The sequence below is a fragment of the Berghia stephanieae genome, chromosome 2 (assembly GCF_034508935.2).
Source record: "Berghia stephanieae isolate SIO BIC M18660-M18661 chromosome 2, UCSD_Bste_1.3, whole genome shotgun sequence".
In the NCBI taxonomy this organism is placed as follows: Eukaryota; Metazoa; Mollusca; class Gastropoda; order Nudibranchia; family Aeolidiidae; genus Berghia; species Berghia stephanieae.
In genome coordinates, this window is record NC_088361.1 from 49,640,131 (window position 1) to 49,650,955 (window position 10,825).

The 10,825-nt window shown below is 35.3% G+C and overlaps 1 protein-coding gene across 1 annotated transcript in view; it reads right to left on the bottom strand.

Moving 5' to 3' along the window:
* LOC144965079 (BTB/POZ domain-containing protein 6-B-like) overlaps window positions 1–10,457 on the bottom strand; it is a 30,145-nt gene extending 19,688 nt beyond the window's left edge. Inside the window, exon 1 of the mRNA XM_078899993.1 lies at window positions 10,308–10,457. The gene's annotated coding sequence lies outside the window, so the exon portion shown is untranslated. The remainder of the gene's footprint in view (window positions 1–10,307) is intronic.
* Window positions 10,458–10,825: the final 368 nt, after the last annotated feature.

Genomic DNA, 10,825 nt, shown 5'->3' on the forward strand with positions numbered 1-10,825 from the left:
AATATGATCCATTGGGACTTAAATCAACACCTCGCAACTTTTCAGGTTTGAGAGTTGTTTTTTGTTTGTTTGTTGTTTTTGTTTGTTTTTTTTTGTTTTTTTGCCAAAAAGGGGGTCATTTAAATCGATCGATATTTGAAGGACGAGTTTTCTGGCCAAATTTTAGAATACGCGTCCCATTTATTATTGCGTCTAAATGACCAGAAATGAATTTTGTCATTGTTATTTATCAATTTAAGAACCGTTATTTATTCTCAACAATAAATTATTTAAACGTAACCCCGGGTCCCATTTTTTTTTAAAAAACACACATTTACTCGCCCTAACCAGGTCTAAAAAGCGTTCCTGGCCGGAATCAACTGTGTCTTTGTCGGAATTTGTTATTTTTTCCAGAAACGCAATACAGTAAACAAGTCTCCATAATGATAAGAGTTGATGTTGACTTGGGAGTCCTGTAAAGCGCTTTGAGTACATTTTGGTGGATATCGAGATACGAAGAGCTCTTTTTTTTTTTTTTTTAATGGCTTCTGCATTTTCAGTATGCTTTTCTATTTTGGCGTTATTTTTGTCTTTGTTTTTAAAGACCCTCTATTAGATCTTCATTTACTTAATTAAGACCATAACCACCGTATACTCTAGTTTCTTATTCTTCAGACAGATAGTGACATAATATATTATTAAATACTAGTTTTGTAATTCACCATTGAAATGTATCTGTCAGTCAGCTGATTACAATCCACAATACAATGACTGACAAATTATGTCATACGCTGTCATCAATAACAAGATGTCTTTGTTATCATGTACAATTTTGTGTTTACTCTTTGCTAATAATAACGTAATACGGTCAAGTCGGTATGACCATTGATGAACTTTGAACCTCAAGATGATCTAAAGTATCATAAGTGCTTTTAAAATATCGTTTTCGTTCAAGGTCTGGTCAAAAGTGCATCACTGCAGCGGGTGATAGCACGATCAACAACACAAATTGTGCTTGGTTGAAACGAGTTTTACGAAAGTTGGGTCCTTTTTATTTTTTACATAGATACTTTTTGTTTGATGTTTTGAACTGTTTTAATTGTTTTTGTTTGTTTGTTTTGTGTGAGTGTTTTTTGTTTGTTTTTTTTTCCTTGAAAAGGGGGAGGGGGGGGGGGGGGGTTTGATACGGAACTTGTGCACGTACAGGTCATTTCAGCGCCAATAAAAAGGGGAGATGATCGGTGGAAGGCTGTAGATTTGAAGCAAAAAGCGCCAAAGAAGAAAAAAGTAAGACAAGGGGTTCAAATAGAATAAAAGACGACTTTGTTGCCAAATCTACCAACGTGCCTAATTTTGACATCACCTTTAAGTTTTAAGTCCCAAATCAGACTCAAGCAATATTATATTCATGAACTCAACTTAATTAAGCATCATAATTATAACAACAACAAATACTTAAGATAAACTACCTTACTTCAATTCATAAGTAAACCCGATCCTATAATGAATGTATGTCTACATAGGCCCAATAACAAAACAGTCCCTCTGCTTTTAATTTTATCTGTGCAATAATAATATTAGTATTGCTAGAAAATCGCCAAGTGCAATATAACGTCAAAATTAGGTCAGCTTTGAATTTGTCATATTTACTTAGTTCACGAAAAGTTATGATTTTACAAAAGCTTTTTTATTTTCATATGGACTAAAATTCTCTGCTACTTTCTACTCCCTCAATGTTTCTACAACTCTTTACAACGGGTGATTTATTTCATAATGACTAATTTAAAAAAAAAAATTCAAATCGATAATTTCAATAATCTTTGTCCTGTGTGTGTGGTCAATAATTAAAACAAAAATTAAAAAAAAAACATAGCAACGTCTAGGGGTTGAGAATTGGCAGTAACTCATATATAAGAGGGGAAAAAAAACACTTGTTCCGAGGCCTCTTTTGACTGCAAACAAAAGCAATGAGATTGGTGCGGAGTTTGCATACAAAAAGCATTAATTTTTTAACGCCAGTCTAATGTTCAAACGAGTTTTGTTGTTTGTTTGTTTGTTTGTTTTTCTGACATTCCAATCAATTTCAAAACTATAATTTTACTTAATCATTAACTTAAAGCATGACACCAACACTACTTTTAAACCCGAGTGACCATCATCTAAAACATCCATTTTTAGCTAAACTACTGATACTGTACCCCTCTCTTATCTTACCACACAGGATGAATAGCACAATATTCATATATAAAACTAAAATAAATCTACCCAACATGCTCAAAGCATTTTACAAGGGGTCCCTGGCCAGCAGAAACATTTAACATGCAGGATGTGACATGACGCCTGATAGGCGAAATTACAATTTATTTTCGAACAGAGACAACAGAGGCTCTGTACTAATTTTACACTCGAATATGGTGAGAGAATGTGAGAAATGAGCTTTTTCCAAGGACTCAACTATGCGCAGAGCGAGGCTCAAACACAGGAGCTTCCGTTCCGAAAGCGAGTGTCATACCACTAGACCACATAACCTCACAAGTCATCACTTTAAAAAATCTTTTAAAATCTAATTTACAATGAAAGTCGCATTTTTCAAAGTGAACTTTTAATTAATACGAATCGTAGTGTTAGAGATTATGGTATGAGATAATATTTACCATGGTCATCGTCTAAAGATATGATAGGGTTTCAAAAACAATGATGGAGAAGCAAATGTTAGATAGGATGGAGGTGGTAAAAAATGTAAATGCTTTGGCTACAGCTGTACTTAGCCAGATATGTTTATTTTTGAAAAATTTATCTTTAGATTTTAATTTTCATATTTAAATTTAAGAAAATTAAATTTCGAATTCTTAAAGTGAGTCAGAAAATGTAGAAACTGTGCGAGTGTATGAGTTAATGTATGTTGTATTCTTGCTAGTGTTGATGTTTTGTTTCATTCATTTATTTATTAATTAATATCTTAAATATCGGAGAAAGATTGTTTTATTTGCTATTATTACTCCAATGTACCCCAAGTAATAGAATGATTCGACAATGAATTAAAATATTTGAACAGTCATGTCAAGATTTAACCTGCAATTATTGATGTCTTTAACCCTTTATTGATGTAAATGTTGCTGCTCGAAGTTCGAAGAAATAAAAAACAATGTGAAATTGAATGTAAGCTTCAATTTAATAGATGACATCAGATGAAATGGACGTTTCGGGTTTCCATTTTATCAACAAAACAGGACGAATGAAACACTACAGACGAATGAGATAATGTGGTAGAGACGTTGTTAAGATGAATAAACAATAACATTGATGGGCAGGAAATAGTATGCTACTTTGTAAGGAAGCACGAATTAAAATTGAGCAATAGAAATTTATAAAAGGTACGCAATTAAGTCAAAAGAGGGGAGGCGAGGAGGAACTGTGTAATGCAGTATAGAAAGTGAAATAAAATAAAGTGTAGACTATTGTTGGAAAATAAATACAATGGAATTGGAAATAAACACAAAATATAAGGGATGTCGGTATTAGTATAATCATCAGTGGCAGTAGCAGCAGCAGAAGCAACAGTATACTTGTAGTAGTAGTAGTAGTAGTAGAGTAGTAGTAGTAGCAGTAGTAGTAGTAGTAGTAGTAGTAGTAGTAGTAGTAGTAGTAGTAGTAGTAGTAGTAGTAATAGTAGTAGTAGTAGTAGTAGTAGTAATAGTAGTAGTAGTAGTAGTAGTAGTAGTAGTAGTAGTAGTAGTAGTAGTAGTAGTAGTAGTAGTAGTAGTGGTACCAGTATCATTACTACTATGACTCCTACCTCCGCTACAACTACTACTACTACAACGACGACGACGACTACTACTACAACAACGACGACTACTACTAAAAGTAGTCATTGTTGTTTATTTTTAAGGATTTTAACGCGCTTGCAACAAATTTAGGTCATATCAGCGCCAGTAAAAAGGAAGAAAACGGGAAAGTAAAAAGTTCTAGAATTACAATTAAAGCACCTAAGAAAAGGTAAGAAAAAGGGGAATTTGTTGAAATAGGAAACAGATGAAGATTCCAAGAGCACACTATCAAAGTACTTATTTTGAGATCACCTACATGTATTATCCAGACACAAGCACAGGTCCCAACTAAAAAAGGAAGATACTCAAATGGTTACAAATCATATATAATATGCAAACAAAACATAATACAGTACATAACAGAGATGATTTACGAGACAAAACATGTCATTTCCCAAAACTCTTAACTATACATTTGCTAACGAAAGAGTGAAAATGGAGAGGCTTCGTATGGGAACAAAACAGACAATGGACGTTTCGGGAGCAAACCCTTCGTCAGCACAACAATACATAAATAAACGTGGAAAACAAATAAAATATAATGCAAAAAAAACTTTTGTCGTCTGTACTCAATGGTGGTTGTACTCAATGTTGGTTGGAGTATGAGTATGAATGAAATGTTAGCGTGGCGTGGGTAGAGGGTTGGGTGCCCCAGGGGGGTGATTCGATTGATAAGAAAAGGTCAGCGATGAGGGAACAGAACCTACCAGAAAATATTGGAAGATAAAAGACATAGTAGTAGTAGTAGCAGTAGTAGTAGTAGCAGTAGCAGTAGTAGTAGTAGTAGTAGTAGTAGTAGTAGTAGTAGTAGTAGTAGTAGTAGTAGTAGTTGAAAGAGATGATGAAGTGAGTAGGAAAGAGTAGTAGAAAGCCGTAGTGGAACAGTAGGGGGCGGTGGAGGAGGCGAGGTGAAAAAGTCACGGAAGAAGGGGGTGGGGGGGGGGGGGGTGTTGTTGAATGAGCGGCGGTCGAATCTTCGCGAAGGAAATACAAACAGAAAAGACGAACGGCTGGCTAGCAATGTGATAGTAAAGTAGAATATACAGATAAATAGATAGATAGATAGGTGGTTGTAGTACAAATGGTAGTGATGATGATGTGGTAGTGGAAGTAGTAGTAGTAGTGGTGGTAGTGATGATGATGTTGTCGTGGTGGTTGTAGTACAGATGGTTGGTGAAAAAAGACACAACAGGACAAAAATATGGACACAACACAGATATGACACGTCAATTGACTAGTCAAATCATGTCACTTTCCCCTACTTATTTATAACGAGGTCCTTATTTTGTGGTACCAAAAAAAAATCCCAATTATTTGAGGGCCCAGGTCTGAGTTAGTTGTAAATGAAAGGAAGAGAACAATTCCTACCCTTTTGAAGGATTGTATCTCGTGCTTGACACAGGAAGCTGCGTATCTTCCCTCATGTGTGTATTAAATGTTTACGCTGATTCTTTCGTTTATTTGGATTAATTTTTAACTTAATAACTAATTCGCATTTTTTTTTCCGTCTCACATCAGGACGGAACAAAAAAAAAATATAGAGACTGAGAAAGAAGAACCAGAGATATGCATGTGTGTCGGTAGCAAAATAGAGAGAACAAAAACCTTCTGGTCCAGTTCGACACACTTCTGTGCATGCGTTATTTACTGACTAGGTGTGTGTGTGTGTGTGAAGGCGACTCGCGCGAACTTCGCGACCCACTCTCGCTGGCTGTGGCACAGTAGCCAGACATTGAATACATCCACGTCTAGCGGAGCGTGTAGGTGGCATGATAATATTATAGCTATCTGATAGATGGCAAGTTTTGTTTTGCCTTTGATGCGACAAATGAAAAGTTTTTTTTGTTTTTTGTTTTTAAGTCGGCATTTGAAACGGAATAAAATCTATTTTTTCCGAGGAACGAAATAAAAGTCTTTTATTTTCTTTTTCATTGGTTCTGTTCTTTGACGTTACGAATTATCTTTACTATTATTCTTTTTTTTTTTAAATATTAGCACTTAAGAGCAAAATCGTACTGTCGGAAATCCGACAATAGACGGAAGATTTACAGGCCTGGTAGTAGTAGTGGTAGTTGCAGTGATGATGTTGTGGTGGTGGTTGTAGTAGTGGTGGTAGTGATGTTGTTGTAGTGGTGGTTGTAGTAGTAGTGGTAGTTGCAGTGACGATGATGAGGTGGTGGTTGTTGCAGTAGTAGTGGTAGTGATAATGTGGTGGTGGTGGTTGTAGTACAAATGGTAGTGATGATGATGTGGTGGTGATTGTAGTAGTTTTAGTGGTTGTGATAATGATGTGGTGGTGATTGTAGTAGTTTTAGTGGATGTGATAATGATGTGGTGGTGGTGGTTGCAGTAGTAGTGGTAATGATGATGTGGTGGTGGTGATTGTAGTAGTAGTGGCAGTGATGTTGTAGTGGTGGTAGTGATGTTGATGTTGTAGTGGTGGTTGTAGTAGTAGTGGTAGTTGCAGTGACGATGATGAGGTGGTGGTGGTTGCAGTAGTAGTGGTAGTGATAATGTGGTGGTGGTGGTTGTAGTACAAATGGTAGTGATGATGACGTGGTGGTGATTGTAGTAGTTTTAGTTTTAGTGGTTGTGATAATGATGTGGTGGTGATTGTAGTAGTTTTAGTGGGTGTGATAATGATGTGGTGGTGGTGGTTGTAGTAGTAGTGGTAATGACGATGTGGTGGTGGTGGTGGTGGTTGTAGTAGTAGTGGTAATGACGATGTGGTGGTGGTGGTGGTTGTAGTAGTAGTGGTAACGGTGATGATGTGGTGGTGGTTGTTGTAGTAGAAGTCGTGATGATGATGTGGTAGTGGTGGTTGTAGTAGTAGTGGTAGTGATGATGATGTGGTGGTGGTGGTTGTAATAGTGATGGTAGTTGTGGTAGTGGTAGTGATGATAATGTGGTGGTGGTTGTAGTAGTAGTTGTGGTAAAAATGATGATGTAGTGGTGGTGGTTGTAGTAGTAGTGGTAGTGATGATGATGTGGTGGTGGTTGTAGTAGTAGTGGAAGTGATGATGATGTGGTGGTGGTTGCAGTAATAGTGGTAGTGATGATGGTTGTAATACTAGTGGCAGTGATGGTGATGTGGTGGTTACAGAGGGGGATATTACAAACTGACCTCACCGAAATCTGACGGAGGTTGTCCGGAACCCGGAATATTTTGCTCCAGACCAGAGTTTTTTTTCCGGTGAAACCGGACGTTTGGCATCACTGATGAATGATGCTGACAGTTACTGTTACTGGTAGGTTGAGAACTAACTCCTCAAACTCAACCACTTCAATAACAGCCCACCACCAATCACCATCACCAGTCGGCAGTTTAATTTGGGATTCCAAGAAAAATTTGCCTCGTATCAATATAGTATAGTATGATGTAGATGGTATGGTAAAGAAAGTAAGTTTATCATACATACTCATTACTCAAGTTACTCATACTCATACTTTTATGAAAGTTAAAGCTGTAGCTATTCGGACTCAAGTCTGAACTGAATAGTCTCCTGTGGCTATTTGGAATCAAATTCCAAAGTGCATTGGCAATCAACAGATTATTTGGACTCAGTCTGAATAGTCTCCCATGGCAGTATATATGTTGGGGTTTTTTTAATATTTTGATAATTAGGTACATAAAATAAATGCAAATCAAAATTACGATTTTAGTAACTATCAAAAGGTAGTCTAAACCTGCTTTATTTGACAAGACAAAATCATTGATCAATTGAAAGTCTGTAGGTATAGAAATTAAAAGAAAAGAGCTAAAACTCTTCAAAAGTCGCAAGAGTCAGTCAAAGTCAAAGTAACCGTATATAAATGAAAAGAATTTCTAACACTATAACACTATGATGTCCAAATAAAATCAGGACAAAAATAAATAATTTCAAAATTACATAATCTGATAGTGTGAGACAAGCAGCAATCCTTCTACGGTCCAAATAGGGGTATGAGCTGAGTCAGTGAGAGTGAGATTATGGGCAAAACAGAATTTCTTTAACTTTAACCCTTTTTCAAAAGTTTTTCTATTTCTTTATTGGCTGTCATTATTCCCAGACGCCTGTCTGGGGATAATGAAAATTCGTTATCCCCAGACAGGTGTCTGGGAATAACCAATTTTTGTTATCCCCAGACAGGTGTCTGGGGATAAAGAAAATTTGTTATCCCCAGACGCATGTAGCAAGTGGGCAGAAAGATTTTATGCAAAATGCCAAACTAGGCGTGAAAAATACCAAATATTCTGGAAAAAATACTAGTGGTTGTGTCCCAAAACAGTTAATATATCAAGTGATATTTAACACAAGAAGAAAGTAAATAGTGATCAAATGTCAAATCCAGCTCTTTAAAAGAATTATTTTAAAGCAAATGGATCAATGAAATTTCTTTAGTTACTTTGATCTGAAAACGTCAAACTGGCAATTCGACTTTTTATTTTCAACCAGGAAGAAAGTTGTTAATCATCAAATCTGTTCATAGTCCACCAACCATTTAAATTTTCACTACCTACCTACCTGTTAACTTTATTGATATTCTCTTGTTTCTATAATTTGCTCATTCTGGCCACAATTTTGGGGATGACCGGGAATCATTTTTTATTTCGCGGACGAATTCCTAGGCCATGGCGTTGTTCGCCCCAAAGCCGAAAACCGACACCTGTTATTTTCCTGTCTTCTTCGCACAAGACAATATAATTTAGTATCACAACATATTTTTACTCGAATCAGAGATGAAAATAACTACCAAAACAAGGAAGCAAAAATGGTGGAAATATGTTTAGCTCATATATGAATTTAAGATATTCCGATTCGGTGTGGATAGACAGCTCAGTGGGTTAGGCCACCTTTCATTTTACTCCTTTTAGCTGCATAGATTCGAACAAGTCGCGACCCCCCCCCCCCCCCCCCCACCCCCTCACACACACACCCTTTTTTTTTTTTACTTTTTCTTTCTTTCTTCCCAATTGATGTTCATTGTTTTCACTTTCGAGCAAGAGTTTTTTTAATCAGTTGAATTTTTTATTTCTCCGATAATATTATTTCATTATTTAATTTGGTCTAGATCTATTATTGTTTTTTTTTGGTCAATATATAATATTAATAATAATAATAATAATAATAATAATAATAATAATAATTGTAATAATTGTTATTATTATTACTATTACCATCATTATCATTATTATATTATTATCAATAATAATATTATTTTTATTATAAATACTCTTATTATCACACTATTATCATTATTATTATTATTATTATTATTATTATTATTATTACTATTAGCATTATAATTGTTATTATTATTATTATTATTATTATTATTATTATTATTATTATTATTATTATTATTATATTATTATTATTATAATATCTATCCTCTATCTGACCATTTGGTCGCTCTCTGAATATTTCTGTTTGTTTGTTTTTTAATTATTTATTCTTTTTAGACACTATTTGAGATCGGAGTGGGGACGAATATACTTGCTAGAAACTAGGAAAAAAAAACCAAGAGAGAGAGAGAGAGAGAGAGAGAGAGAGAGAGAGAGAGAGAGAGAGAGAGAGAGTTTAATATTTTAAAAAAAGAGGGGGGGGGAGGATGGATGGGACATTTATCCCTTTCAACATTCTGTAAAAAGAAGACGGAATTTAAAAAAAAAACAAAAAAAAAAAGTGACGTTCAGGATTCGAACCCACAACGTCGATTCTGGTCAAACTTCCAGGGCAGACGACTAAACCATTCGGCCATGACACCCACTTCGAAGTCGACGCATATTGTGTATATATGTAGTAACAACTGATTTTAATGTTGGTTAATTTTATGTTTTTATAGATATTTTATTAACTTTCCTTATTTCTATGTGCATTTGGAAACATTCCATATTCTGGAATGTGGATAATTGTTTAAAAGAGCGGAGTTTCAAATATGCGTCTGGGGATAATTAAAATTCGTTATCCCCAGACAGGTGTCTGGGGATAACGAATTTTTATTATCCCCAGACAGGTGTCTGGGGATACAGTGTTCTTTATTACTTCCACACTCTGCCTACTGACTGCCCACAATGTGTCGTCCTCCCCCGCTGTCGCACACACAGAGTTTGAGTCCTAATAGCCACGGGAGATTATTCAGACTCGAGTCCGAATTACCACTTCGAAGTGAAAGACTTTTAATAACAACATGATTTATGCTTATGATTATGATGATAATTATGATGATGATTACGGATTATGACTTCTTGGACTATGGTTATGATTATGATGAATGAATGAATGATATTGAGGCAAAACTTTCTAGTCAGTAAATCTATCTGGAAATCATATTATTTAAACTTGAGAATCATTCATTTGGGAGGAGTAACTGTGACTGTGACTTGGGCTTTTTTCACTTTACTTTGTTAACTTTGTTGGGGGATTGGCCTTGGAGTGAATTGAATTGCCATCTAAATATTTTACGAAGTTGATCTAACTAATGACAAAAAATATATAAAATGGATTAATCACTCACCTCAAGATAATGAAAATTTTGTTTTGTTTAAGCCATCATTCTATTATTAAGCTCCACCATTGCCATTCGTTGTTAAAAATCCTATCGTCTGTGTTAACTTGGCACTTGGCACAGATCCCGAAGTACACCAAACTTTGTTGATCTTACTGCGGAAGGAACCGGAAATAGACCGACATTTTGTCGAAACTAAAATACTTGCCGGTAATTTTTATCTTCAACATGCCAAAATGCCAATATGTTTGAATAAGTTCTGTGGTTTATCTCGACGCGCGTACGCGTAGATCTAATTTTATTTAAATAAATAATTTCACGTTGGTTTGTCTCAATGCTCTATATCTAGGCGATTTAGTCTAATTGTTGTTTTCCTTAGTTTACATTGCCTTTTGTAATCATATATAGGTCTAGCACACCGCATTTGCAAAGGATGCAGCTTTTTCAATCATTTTTGTTCTTTTCAATATGAATTTAAGCTGAGCTGTAAAGAGAAATTCCAATTTTACGAATCTTTTAACTAGGAC